The sequence below is a fragment of the Aedes albopictus genome, chromosome 3 (assembly GCF_035046485.1).
Source record: "Aedes albopictus strain Foshan chromosome 3, AalbF5, whole genome shotgun sequence".
Taxonomy (NCBI): Eukaryota; Metazoa; Arthropoda; class Insecta; order Diptera; family Culicidae; genus Aedes; species Aedes albopictus.
The window spans coordinates 142,487,517-142,506,986 of record NC_085138.1 but is presented as its reverse complement, the minus strand read 5'-3'; the positions used below and the strand labels follow the sequence as shown (position 1 = coordinate 142,506,986).

The window sequence follows — 19,470 nt, the reverse complement described above, 5'->3', positions numbered from 1 at the left end:
CTCTTAGGATTCTGCAGAGAATCCTCTTAGGATTCTGCAGAGAATCCTCTCAGGATTCTGCAGAGAATCCTCTCAGCATTCTGCAAAGAATCCTCTCAGGATTCTGCAGAGAATCCTCTCAGGATTCTGCAGAGAATCCTCTCAGGATTCTGCAGAAATTCCTCTCAGGATTCTGCAGAGATTCCTCTCAGGATTCTGCAGAGATTCCTCTCAGGATTCTGCAGAGAATCTTCTAAGGATTCTGTAGGGAATCCTCTAAGGATTCTGTAGAGAATCCTCTCAGTAATCTGCAGAGAATTCTCTCAGGATTCTGTAGAGAATCCTCTCAGGATTCTGCAGAGAATCCTCTCAGGATTCTGCAGAGAATCCTCTCAGGATTCTGCAGAGAATCCTCTCAGGATTCTGCAGAGAATCCTCTCAGGATTCTGCAGAGAATCCTCTCAGCATTCTGCAGAAAATCCTCTCAGGATTCTGCAGAGAATCCTCTCAGGATTCTGCAGAGAATCCTCTCAGGATTCTGCAGAAATTCCTCTCAGGATTCTGCAGAGATTCCTCTCAGGATTCTGCAGAGATTCCTCTCAGGATTCTGCAGAGAATCCTCTAAGGATTCTGTAGGGAATCCTCTAAGGATTCTGTAGAGAATCCTCTCAGAAATCTGTAGAGAATCCTCTCAGTAATCTGCAGAGAATCCTCTCAGGATTCTGTAGAGAATCCTCTCAGGATTCTGTTGAGAATCCTCTCCGGATTCTGTAGAGAATCCTCTCCGGATTCTGTAGAGAATCCTCTTCGGATTCTGTAGAGAATCCTCTCAGTAATCTGTAGAGAATCCTCTCAGGATTCTGCAGAGCACCCTCTCAGGATTCTGCAGAGAATCCTCTCAGGATTCTGCAGAGAATCCTCTCAGGATTCTGTAGAGAATCCCATCATGATTCTGTAGAGAATCCTCTCAGGATTCTGTAGAGAATCCTCTCAGGATTCTGTAGAGAATCCTCTCAGGATTCTGTAGAGAATCCTCTCAGGATTCTGTAGAGAATCCTCTCAGGATTCTGTAGAGAATCCTCTCAGGATTCTGTAGAGAATCCTCTCAGGATTCTGTAGAGAATCCTCTCAGGATTCTGTAGAGAATCCTCTCAGGATTCTGTAGAGAATCCTCTCAGGATTCTGTAGAGAATCCTCTCAGGATTCTGTAGAGAATCCTCTCAGGATTCTGTAGAGAATCCTCTAAGGATTCTGTAGAGAATCCTCTAAGGATTCTGTAGAGAATCCTCTAAGGATTCTGTAGAGAATCCTCTCAGAATTCTGTAGAGAATCCTCTCAGGATTCTGTAGAGAATCCTCTCAGGATTCTGTAGAGAATCCTCTCAGGATTCTGTAGAGAATCCTCTCAGGATTCTGTAGAGAATCCTCTCAGGATTCTGTAGAGAATCCTCTCAGGATTCTGTAGAGAATCCTCTCAGGATTCTGTAGAGAATCCTCTCAGGATTCTGTAGAGAATCCTCTCAGGATTCTGTAGAGAATCCTCTCCGGATTCTGTAGAGAATCCTCTTCGGATTCTGTAGAGAATCCTCTCCGGATTCTGTAGAGAATCCTCTCCGGATTCTGTAGAGAATCCTCTCAGTAATCTGTAGAGAATCCTCTCAGTAATCCGTAAAGAATCCTCTCAGGATTCCGTAGAGAATCCTTTCAGGATTTTATAGAGAATTCTCTCAAGAATCTGTAGAAAATTCTCTGAGGATTTTCTGTAGAAAATCCTCTCAGGATTCCGTAGAGAATCCTCTCACGAATGTGTAGAGAATCCTCTTAGGATTCTGTAGAGAATCCTCTCAGGATTCTGTAGGGAATCCTCTCAGGATTCTGTAGAGAATCCTCTAAGGATTCTGTAAAGAATCCTCTCAGGATTCTGTAGGGAATCCTCTCAGGATTCTGTAGAGAATCCTCTCCGGATTCTGTAGAGAATCCTCTCCGGATTGTGTAGAGAATCCTCTCAGGATTCTGTAGAGAATCCTCTCAGGATTCTATAGAGAATCCTCTCAGGATTCTGTAGAGAATCCACTCAGGATTCTGTAGAGGATGCACTCTGGATTCTGTAGAGAATCTTAGCAGGATTCTGTAGAAAATCCTCTCAGGTTTCTGTAGAGAATCCTCTCAGGTTTCTGTAGAGAATCCTCTCAGGATTCTGTAGAGAATCCTCTCAGGATTCTATAGAGAATCCTCTTCGGACTCTGTAGAGAATTCTCTTCGGATTCAGTAGAGAATCCTTGCAGGATTCTGTAGAGAATCCTCTTCGGATTCTATAGAGAATTCTTGCAGGATTCTGTAGAGAATCCTCTTCGGATTCTGTAGAGAATCCTCACAGGATTCTGTAGAGAATTCTCTTCGGATTCTGTAGAGAATCTTCTTCGGATTCTGTAGAGAGTCCTCTCAGGATTCTGTAGAGAATCCTCTCAGGATTCTGTAGAGAATCCTCTCAGGATTCTGTAGAGAATCCTCTCAGGATTCTGTAGAGAATCCTCTCAGGATTCTGTAGAGAATCCTCTCAGGATTCTGTAGAGAATCCTCTCAGGATTCTGTAGAGAATCCTCTCAGGATTCTGTAGAGAATCCTCTCAGGATTCTGTAGAGAATCCTCTCAGGATTCTGTAGAGAATCCTCTCAGGATTCTGTAGAGAATCCTCTCAGGATTCTGTAGAGAATCCTCTCAGGATTCTGTAGAGAATCCTCTTCGGATTCTGTAGAGAATCCTCTCAGTAATCTGTAGAGTATCCTCTCAGGATTCTGCAGAGAATCCTCTCAGGATTCTGTAGAGAATCCCATCATGATTCTGTAGAGAATCCTCTCAGCATTCTGCAGAAAATCCTCTCAGGATTCTGCAGAGAATCCTCTCAGGATTCTGCAGAGAATCCTCTCAGGATTCTGCAGAAATTCCTCTCAGGATTCTGCAGAGATTCCTCTCAGGATTCTGCAGAGATTCCTCTCAGGATTCTGCAGAGAATCCTCTAAGGATTCTGTAGGGAATCCTCTCAGGTTTCTGTAGAGAATCCTCTCAGAAATCTGTAGAGAATCCTCTCAGTAATCTGCAGAGAATCCTCTCAGGATTCTGTAGAGAATCCTCTCAGGATTCTGTAGAGAATCCTCTCCGGATTCTGTAGAGAATCCTCTCCGGATTCTGTAGAGAATCCTCTCAGGATTCTGTAGAGAATCCTCTCAGTAATCTGTAGAGAATCCTCTCAGGATTCTGCAGAGCACCCTCTCAGGATTCTGCAGAGAATCCTCTGAGGATTCTGCAGAGAATCCTCTCAGGATTCTGTAGAGAATCCCATCATGATTCTGTAGAGAATCCTCTCAGGATTCTGTAGAGAATCCTCTCAGGATTCTGTAGAGAATCCTCTCAGGTTTCTGTAGAGAATCCTCTCAGGATTCTGTAGAGAATCCTCTCAGTAATCCGTAAAGAATCCTCTCAGGATTCCGTAGAGAATCCTCGCAGGATTTTATAGAGAATTCTCTCAAGAATCTGTAGAAAATTCTCTGAGGATTTTCTGTAGAAAATCCTCTCAGGATTCCGTAGAGAATCCTCTCACGAATGTGTAGAGAATCCTCTAAGGATTCTGTAGAGAATCCTCTCAGGATTCTGTAGGGAATCCTCTCAGGATTCTGTAGAGAATCCTCTCCGGATTCTGTAGAGAATCCTCTCCGGATTGTGTAGAGAATCCTCTCAGGATTCTGTAGAGAATCCTCTCAGGATTCTGTAGAGAATCCTCCCAGGATTCTGTAGAGAATCCTCTCAGGATTCTATAGAGAATCCTCTCAGGATTCTGTAGAGAATCCACTCAGGATTCTGTAGAGGATGCACTCTGGATTCTGTAGAGAATCTTAGCAGGATTCTGTAGAAAATCCTCTCAGGTTTCTGTAGAGAATCCTCTCAGGTTTCTGTAGAGAATCCTCTCAGGATTCTGCAGAGAATCCTCTCAGGATTCTATAGAGAATCCTCTTCGGACTCTGTAGAGAATTCTCTTCGGATTCAATAGAGAATCCTTGCAGGATTCTGTAGAGAATCCTCTTCGGATTCTATAGAGAATCCTTGCAGGATTCTGTAGAGAATCCTCTTCGGATTCTGTAGAGAATCCTCACAGGATTCTGTAGAGAATTCTCTTCGGATTCTGTAGAGAATCTTCTTCGCATTTTGTAGAGAGTCCTCTCAGGATTCTGAAGAGAATCCTCTCAGGATTCTGTAGAGAATCCTCTCAGGATTCTGTAGAGAATCCTCTCAGGATTCTGTAGAGAATCCTCTCAGGATTCTGTAGAGAATCCTCTCAGGATTCTGTAGAGAATCCTCTCAGGATTCTGTAGAGAATCCTCTCAGGATTCTGTAGAGAATCCTCTCAGGATTCTGTAGAGAATCCTCTCAGGATTCTGTAGAGAATCCTCTCAGGATTCTGTAGAGAATCCTCTTCGGATTCTGTAGAGAATCCTCTCAGTAATCTGTAGAGAATCCTCTCAGGATTCTGCAGAGAATCCTCTCAGGATTCTGTAGAGAATCCCATCATGATTCTGTAGAGAATCCTCTCAGCATTCTAAAGAAAATCCTCTCAGGATTCTGCAGAGAATCCTCTCAGGATTCTGCAGAGAATCCTCTCAGGATTCTGCAGAAATTCCTCTCAGGATTCTGCAGAGATTCCTCTCAGGATTCTGCAGAGATTCCTCTCAGGATTCTGCAGAGATTCCTCTCAGGATTCTGCAGAGAATCCTCTAAGGATTCTGTAGGGAATCCTCTAAGGATTCTGTAGAGAATCCTCTCAGAAATCTGTAGAGAATCCTCTCAGTAATCTGCAGAGAATCCTCTCAGGATTCTGTAGAGAATCCTCTCAGGATTCTGTAGAGAATCCTCTCCGGATTCTGTAGAGAATCCTCTCCGGATTCTGTAGAGAATCCTCTTCGGATTCTGTAGAGAATCCTCTCAGTAATCTGTAGAGAATCCTCTCAGGATTCTGCAGAGCACCCTCTCAGGATTCTGCAGAGAATCCTCTCAGGATTCTGCAGAGAATCCTCTCAGGATTCTGTAGAGAATCCCATCATGATTCTGTAGAGAATCCTCTCAGGATTCTGTAGAGAATCCTCTCAGGATTCTGTAGAGAATCCTCTCAGGATTCTGTAGAGAATCCTCTCAGGATTCTGTAGAGAATCCTCTCAGGATTCTGTAGAGAATCCTCTCAGGATTCTGTAGAGAATCCTCTCAGGATTCTGTAGAGAATCCTCTCAGGATTCTGTAGAGAATCCTCTCAGGATTCTGTAGAGAATCCTCTCAGGATTCTGTAGAGAATCCTCTCAGGATTCTGTAGAGAATCCTCTCAGGATTCTGTAGAGAATCCTCTCAGGATTCTGTAGAGAATCCTCTAAGGATTCTGTAGAGAATCCTCTAAGGATTCTGTAGAGAATCCTCTCAGAATTCTGTAGAGAATCCTCTCAGGATTCTGTAGAGAATCCTCTCAGGATTCTGTAGAGAATCCTCTCAGGATTCTGTAGAGAATCCTCTCAGGATTCTGTAGAGAATCCTCTCAGGATTCTGTAGAGAATCCTCTCCGGATTCTGTAGAGAATCCTCTTCGGATTCTGTAGAGAATCCTCTCCGGATTCTGTAGAGAATCCTCTCCGGATTCTGTAGAGAATCCTCTCCGGATTCTGTAGAGAATCCTCTCAGTAATCTGTAGAGAATCCTCTCAGTAATCCGTAAAGAATCCTCTCAGGATTCCGTAGAGAATCCTTTCAGGATTTTATAGAGAATTCTCTCAAGAATCTGTAGAAAATTCTCTGAGGATTTTCTGTAGAAAATCCTCTCAGGATTCCGTAGAGAATCCTCTCACGAATGTGTAGCGAATCCTCTAAGGATTCTGTAGAGAATCCTCTCAGGATTCTGTAGGGAATCCTCTCAGGATTCTGTAGAGAATCCTCTCCGGATTCTGTAGAGAATCCTCTCCGGATTGTGTAGAGAATCCTCTCAGGATTCTGTAGAGAATCCTCTCAGGATTCTGTAGAGAATCCTCTCAGGATTCTGTAGAGAATCCTCTCAGGATTCTGTAGAGAATCCTCTCAGGATTCTATAGAGAATCCTCTCAGGATTCTGTAGAGCATCCACTCAGGATTCTGTAGAGGATGCACTCTGGATTCTGTAGAGAATCTTAGCAGGATTCTGTAGAAAATCCTCTCAGGTTTCTGTAGAGAATCCTCTCAGGTTTCTGTAGAGAATCCTCTCAGGATTCTGTAGAGAATCCTCTCAGGATTCTATAGAGAATCCTCTTCGGACTCTGTAGAGAATTCTCTTCGGATTCAGTAGAGAATCCTCTTCGGATTCTATAGAGAATCCTTGCAGGATTCTGTAGAGAATTCTCTTCGGATTCTGTAGAGAATCCTCACAGGATTCTGTAGAGAATTCTCTTCGGATTCTGTAGAGAATCTTCTTCGGATTCTGTAGAGAGTCCTCTTCGGATTCTGTAGAGAGTCCTCTCAGGATTCTGTAGAGAATCCTCTCAGGATTCTGTAGAGAATCCTCTCAGGATTCTGTAGAGAATCCTCTCAGGATTCTGTAGAGAATCCTCTCAGGATTCTGTAGAGAATCCTCTCAGGATTCTGTAGAGAATCCTCTCAGGATTCTGTAGAGAATCCTCTCAGGATTCTGTAGAGAATCCTCTCAGGATTCTGTAGAGAATCCTCTCAGGATTCTGTAGAGAATCCTCTCAGGATTCTGTAGAGAATCCTCTCAGGATTCTGTAGAGAATCCTCTCAGGATTCTGTAGAGAATCCTCTCAGGATTCTGTAGAGAATCCTCTCAGGATTCTGTAGAGAATCCTCTCAGGATTCTGTAGAGAATCCTCTCAGGATTCTGTAGAGAATCCTCTCAGGATTCTGTAGAGAATCCTCTCAGGATTCTGTAGAGAATCCTCTCAGGATTCTGTAGAGAATCCTCTCAGGATTCTGTAGAGAATCCTCTCAGGATTCTGTAGAGAATCCTCTCAGGATTCTGTAGAGAATCCTCTCAGGATTCTGTAGAGAATCCTCTCAGGATTCTGTAGAAAATCCTCTCCGGATTCTGTAGAAAATCCTCTCCGGATTCTGTAAAAATCCTCTCAGGATTCTGTAGAGAATCCTCTCAGGATTCTGTAGAGAATCCTCTCAGGATTCTGTAGAGAATCCTCTCAGGATTCTGTAGAGAATCCTCTCAGGATTCTGTAGAGAATCCTCTCAGGATTCTGTAGAGAATCCTCTCAGGATTCTGTAGAGAATCCTCACAGGATTCTGTAGAGAATCCTCACAGGATTCTGTAGAGAATCCTCACAGGATTCTGTAGAGAATCCTCACAGGATTCTGTAGAGAATCCTCTCAGGATTCTGTAGAGAATCCTCTTCGGACTCTGTAGAGAATTCTCTTCGGATTCAGTAGAGAATCCTTGCGGGATTCTGTAGAGAATCCTTGCGGGATTCTGTAGAGAATCCTCTTCGGATTCTATAGAGAATCCTTGCAGGATTCTGTAGAGAATCCTCTTCGGATTCTGTAGAGAATCCTCTTCGGATTCTGTAGAGAATCCTCTTCGGATTCTGTAGGGAATTCTCTTCGGATCCTTTAGAGAATCCTCTTCGGATTCTGTAGAGAATCCTCTTCGGATTCTGTAGAGAATCCTCTTCGGATTCTGTAGAGAATCCTCTTCGGATTCTGTAGAGAGTCCTCTTCGGATTCTGTAGAGAATCCTCTCCTTATTCTGTAGTAAATCCTCTCCTAATTCTGTAGAGAATCCTCTCCGGATTCTGTAGAGAATCCTCTCCGGATTCCGTAGAGAATCCTCGCTGGATTCTGCCGAAAATCCTCTCCGGATTCTGTAGAAAATCCTCTCCGGATTCTGTAGAGAATCCTCTCCGGATTCTGTAGAGAATCCTCTCAGGATTCTGTAGAGAAACCTGTCAGAATTCTGTAGAGAGATCTCTCAGCTTATCTGATTATGTAAAGATTTTTTTTCAGAATTCTTTAGAGAATCCTTTCAAAATTCAGAATCTTGAGAGGATTCTTTAGATAATCCTTTCAGAATTGGGTAAAGAATCCTTCCAGGATTCTGTAGCGATTCCTTTCAGGATTTTGTAGGAAATCTTTTCAGGATTCTGCAAAGAATACTTTCAGGATTCTGCAGAGATTCCTCTCAGGGTTCTGTAGGGTTTCGGTGTTTTTAGGATTCTAGGTTCCAAGAATTCCAGTCCTCTATGCGTTCAATCTGTTCAAGGAGTAACTTATTGTGGTGACCCTCCATAGCCAGAGAGTTAGACGGTCAGCGGACTCACCGAACGTTGGACAAGTAACTGCCGGATTGGCAGTATCTGAGGCCGGATCTACTGGACAGGCTTGATTTCCGGCAGATGACCGCCGGATAGATAGGCGACCTAGCAGGACAGCGAGCTTGATCGACGACACGAGATGGTTGACGGTTGATCGTTGGACGGAAAGGGACGGATACCGGGCAGGAGAGCGGGCTTGATCGGACAGGACAGCAGACTTGATCTTCGACACGAGATGGTTGATGGTTGATCGTTGAACGGGAAGGGACGGATACCGGGCAGGACAGCGACTTGATCGGACAAGACAGCAGACTTGATCTTCGACACGGGATGGTTGATCGTTGAACGGAAAGGGACGGATACCGAGCAGGACAGCGGGCTTGATCGGACAGGACAGCAGACTTGATCGACAGGAACAGATACCTGGCAGGGTCGCAACCTTGACGAACAGGGACAGGATTTGCTCCACCACCAGATGAATCGGGACGAGGACCAGACACTTGAACGATGATTTTGACGATAAACGGGCAGATAATGGGAACCACACGAGGCAAAGGGATTTTCTTGTAGATCTGGTAATTAATGAGAGGTTTTGTTTTTTTTCGACTTGTCTCTCCAAATTCACTGTTAAGACTAATTTTATTATAAAATTTTCCTACGCAGGTCTCCTATGATTTTTAATTTATTGGCTACTACGATAACTAAATTGACTCCATGCATGAACTAGTTGTTTTTTTCTTTAATCTATTAATCCTATTCTCTACACTTATATAAACTTTTTGCATTTTTTAATGTTCATACTTGTGTTTATAACATAGATAACTTATTTATTGAATTGCAAATACCATTTTCTGTATACAATGTGCAGAAAATCCTAGTCGTATAACGCTACACGGTTTGATATAATGCACACGACAGGATTGCTGAAAACAAAAATTTATGATATCCAAATTCATTCCAACATTACTCATCAAGATTTATTTCTGCGCAACAGAGATGGTAAAATTTACGTGCAAACGTAACTACAAACAAAAACGTTCCACCGCCCGGTAGTTGGTCGTTTACACAGTCGTTAGGCTTATTGTTTGAGTTTGATTGATGTGGAAATAAATTGGACTCGTCATACGGTGGCGCTATGGTCGTTTTTGCTTTTTTTTCTTCGATCAATGCCTATAAATGGTTTTAATTGGTTCAGTCGGAAAGCATCCGATGCCGTGTACGGTGTGTATTATCCCCTATATTGTCCCTGAAATAACTGTTTTACTCAATTTGACTTATTTTTTGAAAATTGATTATCTTAGGTAATCAATTTTGCAGATACAGTAGATTTGGAGTACTTTCAACTTAGTATGGTATCAATGTTAAAATTTTAACCAGGATGTTCTTACAAATCCATATTATAGTAGGTATAAAATAGTTTGGAAAATCAAGCAAAAGTTCATGTTGAAATACTCACATTATCTGGTATCACAGTTGAGCAATGCTAGAAAACTCCGAATCCGCACATCCTGACTCTGGGGCTATGGTAATTGATGTAGTCGCTGCTCGATGGCCGTTGGTTTCACTTGAAATCCAAGTCCGTTCGTTCTCGTACAAATGGCTTTCTTCCGACTTTTTTTTCCTATCTCCTTTCCGTGGAAGGCGTGTGATTGATTCTTCCGCTTGTAACTGATGATTTCTTCCCGGCTTTTCTTTTTTTCTCGATATCGGATTCAAACTTTCAGCGAGAGGATAAAACACCTAACAACACGCACTGTGTGCTGAAGCTTTTGAAACTAAAACTGACCCGTGTATGGTGGGTATACCTTCGGAAGCTACACTAAAAATTGGCTGCAAAGAAAAATCTGGAGCAACAACAACCCGTTGCTGAGTGAGTTATGGTTGGAAGGAAGTTGGAACTGTAGCAACCGAGTACAATCGAATCCATTGTCTAGTTTTTCATAGCACACGCATGGTCTTCATCTCCGTCGGAAACAGGTCGAAAGTAATTCTGCACGCATGAGTTGAACTTTTTTCTGTAGAAAAACCTTTCAGAATTCTGTAGAAAATCCTTTCAGGATTCTGTAGAGAATCCTTCCAGGATTCTGTAGAGAATCGTCACAGGATTCTGTAGAGAATCCTCATAGGATTCTGTAGAGAATCCTCACAGGATTCTGTAGAAAATCCTTTCAGAGTTTTGTAGAGAATCCATTCAGGATTCTGTAGAGAATCCTTTCAGAGTTCTGTAGAGAATCCTTTCAGGATTCTGTAGAGAATCCTTTCAGGATTTTGTAGAGAATCCTTTCAGGATTCTGTAGAGAATTGTAACAGGATTCTGTAGAGAATCCTCATAGGATTCTGTAGAGAATCCTCACAGGATTTTGTAGAGAATCCTTTCAGAGTTTTGTAGAGAATCCATTCAGGATTCTGTAGAGAATCCTTTCAGGATTCTGTAGAGAATCCTCTCAGGATTCTGTAGAGAATCCTTTCAGGATTCTGTGGAGAATCCTTTCAGGATTCTGTAGAGAACCCTTTCAGGATGTTGTAGAGAATCCTCTAAGGATTCTGTAGAGAATCCTCTCAGGATTCTATAGAGAATCCTCTCAGGATTCTGTAGAGAATCCTCTCAGGATTCTGTAGAGAATCCTCTCAGGATTCTGTAGAGAATCCTCTCAGGATTCTGTAGAGAATCCTCTCAGGATTCTGTAGAGAATCCTCTCAGGATTCTGTAGAGAATCCTCTCAGGATTCTGTAGAGAATCCTCTCAGGATTCTGTAGAGAATCCTCTCAGGATTCTGTAGAGAATCCTCTCAGGATTCTGTAGAGAATCCTCTCAGGATTCTGTAGAGAATCCTCTCAGGATTCTGTAGAGAATCCTCTCAGGATTCTGTAGAGAATCCTCTCAGGATTCTGTAGAGAATCCTCTCAGGATTCTGTAGAGAATCCTCTCAGGATTCTGTAGAGAATCCTCTCAGGATTCTGTAGAGAATCCTCTCAGGATTCTGTAGAGAATCCTCTCAGGATTCTGTAGAGAATCCTCTCAGGATTCTGTAGAGAATCCTCTCAGGATTCTGTAGAGAATCCTCTCAGGATTCTGTAGAGAATCCTCTCAGGATTCTGTAGAGAATCCTCTCAGGATTCTGTAGAGAATCCTCTCAGGATTCTGTAGAGAATCCTCTCAGGATTCTGTAGAGAATCCTCTCAGGATTCTGTAGAGAATCCTCTCAGGATCCTGTAGAGAATTCTCTCAGGATTCTGTAGAGAATCCTCTCAGGATTCTGTAGAGAATCCTCTCAGGATTCTGTAGAGAATCCTCTCAGGATTCTGTAGAGAATCCTCTCAGGATTCTGTAGAGAATCCTCTCAGGATTCTGTAGAGAATCCTCTCAGGATTCTGTAGAGAATCCTCTCAGGATTTTGTAGAGAATCCTCTCAGGATTTTGTAGAGAATCCTCTCAGGATTTTGTAGAGAATCCTCTCAGGATTTTGTAGAGAATCCTCTCAGGATTTTGTAGAGAATCCTCTCAGGATTTTGTAGAGAATCCTCTCAGGATTTTGTAGAGAATCCTCTCAGGATTTTGTAGAGAATCCTCTCAGGATTTTGTAGAGAATCCTTTCAGGATTCTGTAGAGAACCCTTCCAGGATTCTGTAGAGAATCCTTTCAGGATTCTGTAGAGAATCCTTTCAGGATTCTGTAGAGAATCCTTTCAGGATTCTGTAGAGAATCCTTTCAGGATTCTGTAGAGAATCCTTTCAGGATTCTGTAGAGAATCCTTTCAGGATTCTGTAGAGAATCCTTTCAGGATTCTGTAGAGAATCCTTTCAGGATTCTGTAGAGAATCCTTTCAAGATTCTGTAGAGAATCCTTTCAGATTCTGTAGAGAATCCTTTCAGGATTCTGTAGAGAATCCTTTCAGGATTCTGTAGAGAATCCTTTCAAGATTCTGTAGAGAATCCTTTCAGGATTCTGTAGAGAATCCTTTCAGGATTCTGTAGAGAATCCTTTCAGGATTCTGTAGAGAATCCTTTCAGGATTCTGTAGAGAATCCTTTCAGGATTCTGTAGAGAATCCTTTCAGGATTCTGTAGAGAATCCTTTCAGGATTCTGTAGAGAATCCTTTCAGGATTCTGTAGAGAATCCTTTCAGGATTCTGTAGAGAATCCTTTCAGGATTCTGTAGAGAATCCTTTCAGGATTCTGTAGAGAATCCTTTCAGGATTTTGTAGAGAATCCTTTCAGGATTCTGTAGAGAATCCTTTCAGGATTCTGTAGAGAATCCTTTCAGGATTCTGTAGAGAATCCTTTCAGGATTCTGTAGAGAATCCTTTCAGGATTCTGTAGAGAATCCTTTCAGGATTCTGTAGAGAATCCTTTCAGGATTCTGTAGAGAATCCTTTCAGGATTCTGTAGAGAATCCTTTCAGGATTCTGTAGAGAATCCTTTCAGGATTCTGTAGAGAATCCTTTCAGGATTCTGTAGAGAATCCTTTCAGGATTCTGTAGAGAATCCTTTCAGGATTCTGTAGAGAATCCTTTCAGGATTCTGTAGAGAATCCTTTCAGGATTCTGTAGAGAATCCTTTCAGGATTCTGTAGAGAATCCTTTCAGGATTCTGTAGAGAATCCTTTCAGGATTCTGTAGAGAATCCTTTCAGGATTCTGTAGAGAATCCTTTCAGGATTCTGTAGAGAATCCTTTCAGGATTCTGTAGAGAATCCTTTCAGGATTCTGTAGAGAATCCTTTCAGGATTCTGTAGAGAATCCTTTCAGGATTCTGTAGAGAATCCTTTCAGGATTCTGTAGAGAATCCTTTCAGGATTCTGTAGAGAATCCTTTCAGGATTCTGTAGAGAACCCTTTCAGGATTCTGTAGAGAATCCTTTCAGGATTCTGTAGAGAATCCTTTCAGGATTCTGTAGAGAATCCTTTCAGGATTCTGTAGAGAATCCTTTCAGGATTCTGTAGAGAATCCTTTCAGGATTCTGTAGAGAATCCTTTCAGGATTCTGTAGAGAATCCTTTCAGGATTTTGTAGAGAATCCTTTCAGGATTCTGTAGAGAATCCTTTCAGGATTCTGTAGAGAATCCTTTCAGGATTCTGTAGAGAATCCTTTCAGGATTCTGTAGAGAATCCTTTCAGGATTTTGTAGAGAATCCTTTCAGGATTTTGTAGAGAATCCTCTCAGGATTTTGTAGAGAATCCTCTCAGGATTTTGTAGAGAATCCTCTCAGGATTTTGTAGAGAATCCTCTCAGGATTTTGTAGAGAATCCTCTCAGGATTTTGTAGAGAATCCTCTCAGGATTTTGTAGAGAATCCTCTCAGGATTTTGTAGAGAATCCTCTCAGGATTTTGTAGAGAATCCTTTCAGGATTCTGTAGAGAACCCTTCCAGGATTCTGTAGAGAATCCTCTCAGGATTCTGTAGAGAATCCTCTCAGGATTCTGTAGAGAATCCTCTCAGGATTCTGTAGAGAATCCTCTCAGGATTCTGTAGAGAATCCTCTCAAGAGAAAGTCCTAGAGGTACGCTGAGAAAATACATAGTGGAATACCCGTCGGTATTCCTGGTGAAATCTCTGTGTGAATTTCTGCAGGAATGTCTACTAGTTTTTCCGCAAGAATCCTTATAAATATCTCTGAAAGACTCTGCAGAAAAATATCTGAAGGAATCCTTGGAGGACTATTTAAGACTTTCTTAAGAAATCTTTGCAGCAATTCCTGGAAGAGAAATGTCTTGAAGGAATATGTAAAGGAATGTGAAGTTTCACTGAAGAAGTCTCAGGATTTTCCCTAATAATCTCTTGCGGAATTTCTGAAGCAATCCTTGGAAACAATTCTTTATAAAGCTTCTGAGCAAATTTTGAAGGAGTTCTGATTTTTTGATTCTTAATGTATCTGTAAATCATTTTCAAAAAAATCCATGGAGTATGTTTGAGAAAGTTCATAGAAGAAATTCTAGATGAATGCTTTGAAAAATGCTTGATTCCTCCATGAGAAAAATCTAAAGAAATTTGTACATGAATTTCCGGAACAATCTATGCAAGAAATTTTTGAAGTATATTCTAAAGGGATCCATACAACATTGTTGGAAGCTGCCCGTGCAAGACTTTTTTGATGAGTTGTTACAGAAATTTCTTAGAGAATGTCTAAGGACAGTAAAGTTTAAAGGAATCTCTAACAAATTTTATGAAAGAATTCCCAGCTAGCACGAAGTCTTATATGATGTTGAATAGGATTCAATTCTTTGGCATACCTGTAGTCACCTACAATAATACCAAAGGGTTTGGTTATTGAACGCTTACAGCGCCACCTAGCGGCAGAATTCGAAAACTTAAAATTTCTGCATACATATGGCCAAGTTTTCCCATACAAACTTCAAGCGTTTTGAGAACCCTCTTAGGCTTAATTGATTTTGCTCAAATTTTGAACGAAGATTCTGGGAGTCTAAAACAGTAAAGGAGGTAAGACTTGGCATTTTTCGAATTTTTTGTTTTTCATATAAGTGTGGGCCACCTTAATAGGTACCCTGCCCAAAAGATTTCACCCCATACTTAATGATTATTGATTTCTATGGCATCATACGTAAGTCTAATTCCACACGTACTGAATTACTTTCGACCGATCCACCGAGCACTCTCCGGTTCCGCGTGTGTAACTTTGTCACCCGATGCGTGTCACGAACGTTTCTTGTTAGCTACAGCTTCTAATGGAGCAGCACACTCATCGAGTTTGTTATTCTTCCGTCTGAGATGGTCGCAACACATGTGTGCAAAGCGGCAGAGCAGCAAACTAAACCAGAATTTCTACACACATATCACAAACAGCTTGACGACTGACTGGTTCGCTCGTTCGTTTGCTTGCTTGCTTGCGTTATCTATTGCGAGGCAACAACGTTCACTTCGCCACTCCACCGCCACAATACAAACAGCCACTTGTGTGTTTTCTGGCAGCAGCAGACGTTTGTGGATAAACTTCTTTGTGGCAATCACTCGCACGGCACCCGAACGTTTTAATTGATAAATTAATTAATTGAAATCCACCACAATTTACGCCTTCACACTACGGTCTTGTTCGTCCGAAAACATGGAAATTATATCCCACTCACGCAGATGTTCTCCGTATTTACGATACACGCATCGCTGCCTTGGGAACTGTCAGTGAAAAGTTCACGACCGCACGTCCACACGTTCACGCACGAACCCACACAGGAGCACTTTTACCCATACTCGCCCGGAAGGACACTCACACACCATAAGCAGCCGTGCGCTTTTCACTCTCTTTCTCTCACCCCCCAGGAACGAACGAACCAAGGTGCCAGGATTTTCCTTTCATGTGTCAAATAAGGACACTACAGCAAGTCTTTGCAGCAGCAGCCAGCTAGCCTCGATAACCGTGCGTACGTGAGAGGTTAGAATTTGCATGGAAAGCGAAGGACATTGTGGGAAAACCCCAACCACCGAGGATGACCTTCCAGGGTGACACTATTTAACCAACAAAATGCACTTGAATTTCCCCCTTTTGCTGCAGTCAGTTAACCCACAAGACACACCAGAGACACTCGAGCACCTATCGAATTACACTAGCAACTATACAGAGATACAAGCCAATGGATTCTAGAAGCTATATTTGCATGTATACCCGATTCTTTGTATGTTCCGCGCGGAGTTTCTAGTCAGAGCTCTTCTTTGTCGCTCGAAGCTTGGTGGCGAACTGCTGTGCTCGCAATTATTTCTTCGCTAGCCAACTCTCAGAAATCCAAACCACCCGTCCGACCCATCCGAGCCGAATCGAAGCGACGACGAGCGTGGTCGTTGTTCATACTAGCATGCATGCCATAGCCATAGGTACCAACCAACCTACTCTCCGCAGCAAGCAAGCAAATCGTCGCTCGATAGGAGCACAACACTTGCCAATAAAATTGCCAGTATCCAAAAGTGATAAAGTTGAGAGCGGGAGTAATGTAACAACCCCTGTACATACCGACCAGTTGGTATTGTTGCCATTGCAGAGAGAGAGTACTGCAGTAAACATACACGTACTGTTATCTTTGGAGTAGCTTCCATAAGTTACGTGTCTATAAGAAAATAACTTATATCTACAGTACCCTGGATATGTTTTAGATAATTGATGACACGCCTCTACAAAACCTTCCAAATAAATGAGTCTCTTTATAGGCAACACAGAGCAAGCCTACATTCTGTCAAGCCTGGTGCGTGTTATCATCTGCTCAAAAGAAAATTACTAAGCGGTTCCATCAGCTTCTGTGGAGACGCATGGTCGCCAATAATTTTTACGAATTTCATCAATTTAATCCCCTTCCTCCGGTTACCGCGCGCCCAACTAATGCCAGCACAATCACTCAAATCCACACCTGACCCCACAATATTCGACGTGAGTTTTTACTTACCTTACATCCTGATGATGTGACCAGCACCCCGTTGCCTCCAGACTTTCACGGTGTGGACGATGTGGACAGTCCCGCACTCTGCGAAGGGTCCGCAAATCGTCCTCCACTTGATCGACTCACCTAACTCTCTGCGCACCACGCTTTTTGTACCGGTCAGATGGCTCTCGAGAACCATTTTAATCGGGTTGCTATCCGACATCTTGATGACGTGAACCGCCCACAGCAGCCTCCCGATTTTCGCGGTGTGGACGGTGGTTGGTTCTATCAGCAGCTGATGCAGCTCGTGGTTCATCCGCCTTCTCCAAGTTCCGTCTTCCATCTGCACTCCGCCGTAGATGGTACGCAACAGCTTCCGTTCGAAAGCTCCAAGGGCGCGTTGGTCCTCTGCACGTAAAGTCCATGTTTCGTGCCCATAGAGGACGACCGGTCCAATCAGCGTTTTGTAGATAGTTAACTTCGTGTTACGGTGAACTTTATTCGATCGTAGAGTTCTGCGGAGTCCAAATTAACCTCGATATCCTGCCAAAATGCGCCTCTGAATTTCTCGGCTGGTGTCGTTGTCGGCGGTCACCAGTGAGCCCAAGTACATGAATTCTTCAACCGCCTCGATTTTATCACCGCCGCCACACTGGTTCCAGTCCCATATAAGGGCTGAAATAGGGAAACACACATAATGCGATGAATGGAGATTGTAAAAGTTGGGAAAAAGTGATCTCTGTAAAGCAATATGGGAGGTATTTCTTGGTTTTTGAGTATATTGAAGGTACGACACAAAAGTGACTACCACCAATCTGGTCGCAAACGGTCGCGGATAAATTTGCCAGTAAATCATTGCTTATGATTATAGGGAAGTTTTATAGAAGAACTTCCGAAGGAGTCAGAAGGGAAAACATTTTTTCCAGCTTGTTGAAAATTTTCATTTTTTTTTTAATTTTGTCGAAAAAGCGTCTGATTCAGTCACACTTATTTAAATAAAATGATAAAGAATGGCATTTTAATTTATGATAAACATCGATTTCAACTAGGTAAGAATCGAACACAATCAACCAACTACATGTCGAATGGATGAGATTTTTTAATAGAGTGATGAATGCATAGGACTGCAATTATAAAAGTTCAAATAAAATGTCTACTCTAATCCACTTTCATGAGCTCTGCGGAAAAGTTTCGGCATACAATTGATAAAAGTAATGATTGATCCTAGTCATTCATTCTTCAATCTCTTAACCTAATTTACAGCTCTATTGTCCACTAGGGCACTGCGTGAGCGATTCCAATTGGAAGCTGTACGTACACTTTGTACAGCGCCTGAATGTATTCTATTTCTAATTGTACTACATCGAACTGGTGGCCGTTGCGCTGCTTTCACTTCTTCCATATCATGGTAGAATGATTAGCTCGAGGATGTTGATGTGTGGCTGTTGGTTGTTCCTGTTTCCAGTCCGATTGGGGGTCCATTATGGGTTGCCGTTCGCCGATGTCCAAGTATCCGGGTTCATTTGAGCCATGGGCTCAGAAGAGGGTCAGTGTCAGCTGCTCTCAGGGGGAAAGAGCAACTGACGAAAGTGCCGGGGCTGGGATCGAACCCATGACCATCTACTTATGAAGCAAACGTGTAGCCACTACGCCACGAGCCCCGTCATCCTAGTCATTAAAGCATTAAACTTGATGTTACCGCAATGATATCACAGTTTCATTGAGGTCAAATTTTTGGATTAACGACCTATGGCGGAACCACTACTGTGGCGACGATAGAAATTCAGGATGGCGGGTGCGGTGATTCCTCCCTGGAGCCATTTGCCATCATGTACTTTGTTTTCGACACATTAATGGTTAATCCAATTCGCCTGGCTTCACTCTTTAGTCGGATGTACGTTTCCGCTATTGACTCAAATTTACGAGCAATAATATCAATATAATTAAGCAACTGAACGAACTTCGTGAAAATCGTTCCACTCGTGTATACCCCTGCTCTCCTTATTACACCTTCTAAGGCGATGTTAAACAACAATCATGAATCTGTGCGAGATTCGAAGGGACTCGAGAGTGTCCCTGATACTCGAACTACGCACATCACTCGGTCAATCGTTGACTTAATCAATCGTATCAGTTTATCCGGGAATCCGTATTTGGCCATAATCTGCCATAGCTGGTCTTTAGACATTCTCAAGAATTTACAAATGTTATACAAAATCATTTAATATGACAAAATGCGTATTCCTTCTGAACACGTCAACAATGTTTTTATTGTCTTTATTAAAGAGGCTTTCAGCCAGACTCTGGTTCACCTCTCACGTCAACATCGTAACTCTTTGATATTGTTTAAGATATTTAAGTATTTATGTTTAAAAATAACCTCACAGAGGCAAAATGAAGCAAAATATTTTAATTGTATTGTATTTCCTTGGCATTGAAATCGGTAGGTAAAATATGTAAGTACCTGACTGAAACTTTAACAAAAAACTCAAAAATTAATGAAGATATAACTTTGTCGTCTTTAAAGAAAATATAACCTTGTAGATCATAGAAATATATCTCCAAAATGTCTGAAAAAAGTTACAACAAATATAAGTTTTCCCATAAGAATGTTGACGTAGGACAAAGGCTGGAACGAGATTCCGACTTTTATATTATCATAATACAATGTATGCTGTTATGATAATACAAATGGGTGGACTGATGTGTTTAGTAAAGTTGTTGTGCGATCGCTTTCGCTGAACGCATTCATGACCAAATAAACATTTTTTCTGTATAAGAGTAGAACAAATCAGGAGATGGC

The 19,470-nt window shown here is 42.1% G+C and overlaps 1 protein-coding gene across 5 annotated transcripts in view; it reads right to left on the bottom strand.

Moving 5' to 3' along the window:
• The window catches only part of LOC109424102 (uncharacterized), a 180,485-nt gene extending 164,408 nt beyond the window's left edge, over window positions 1-16,077 (bottom strand). Inside the window, exons 1-2 of one of the 5 annotated variants that reach the window (XM_029880209.2) lie at window positions 15,923-16,077; window positions 9,766-10,153 (exon numbers count right to left, since the gene is read on the bottom strand). The gene's annotated coding sequence lies outside the window, so the exon portion shown is untranslated. Of the gene's footprint in view, window positions 1-9,765; window positions 10,176-15,324 lie in introns of all 5 variants that reach the window. The other 4 variants (XM_029880211.2, XM_029880212.2, XM_029880210.2 and 1 more) reach the window with 4 other exon arrangements.
• Window positions 16,078-19,470: the final 3,393 nt, after the last annotated feature.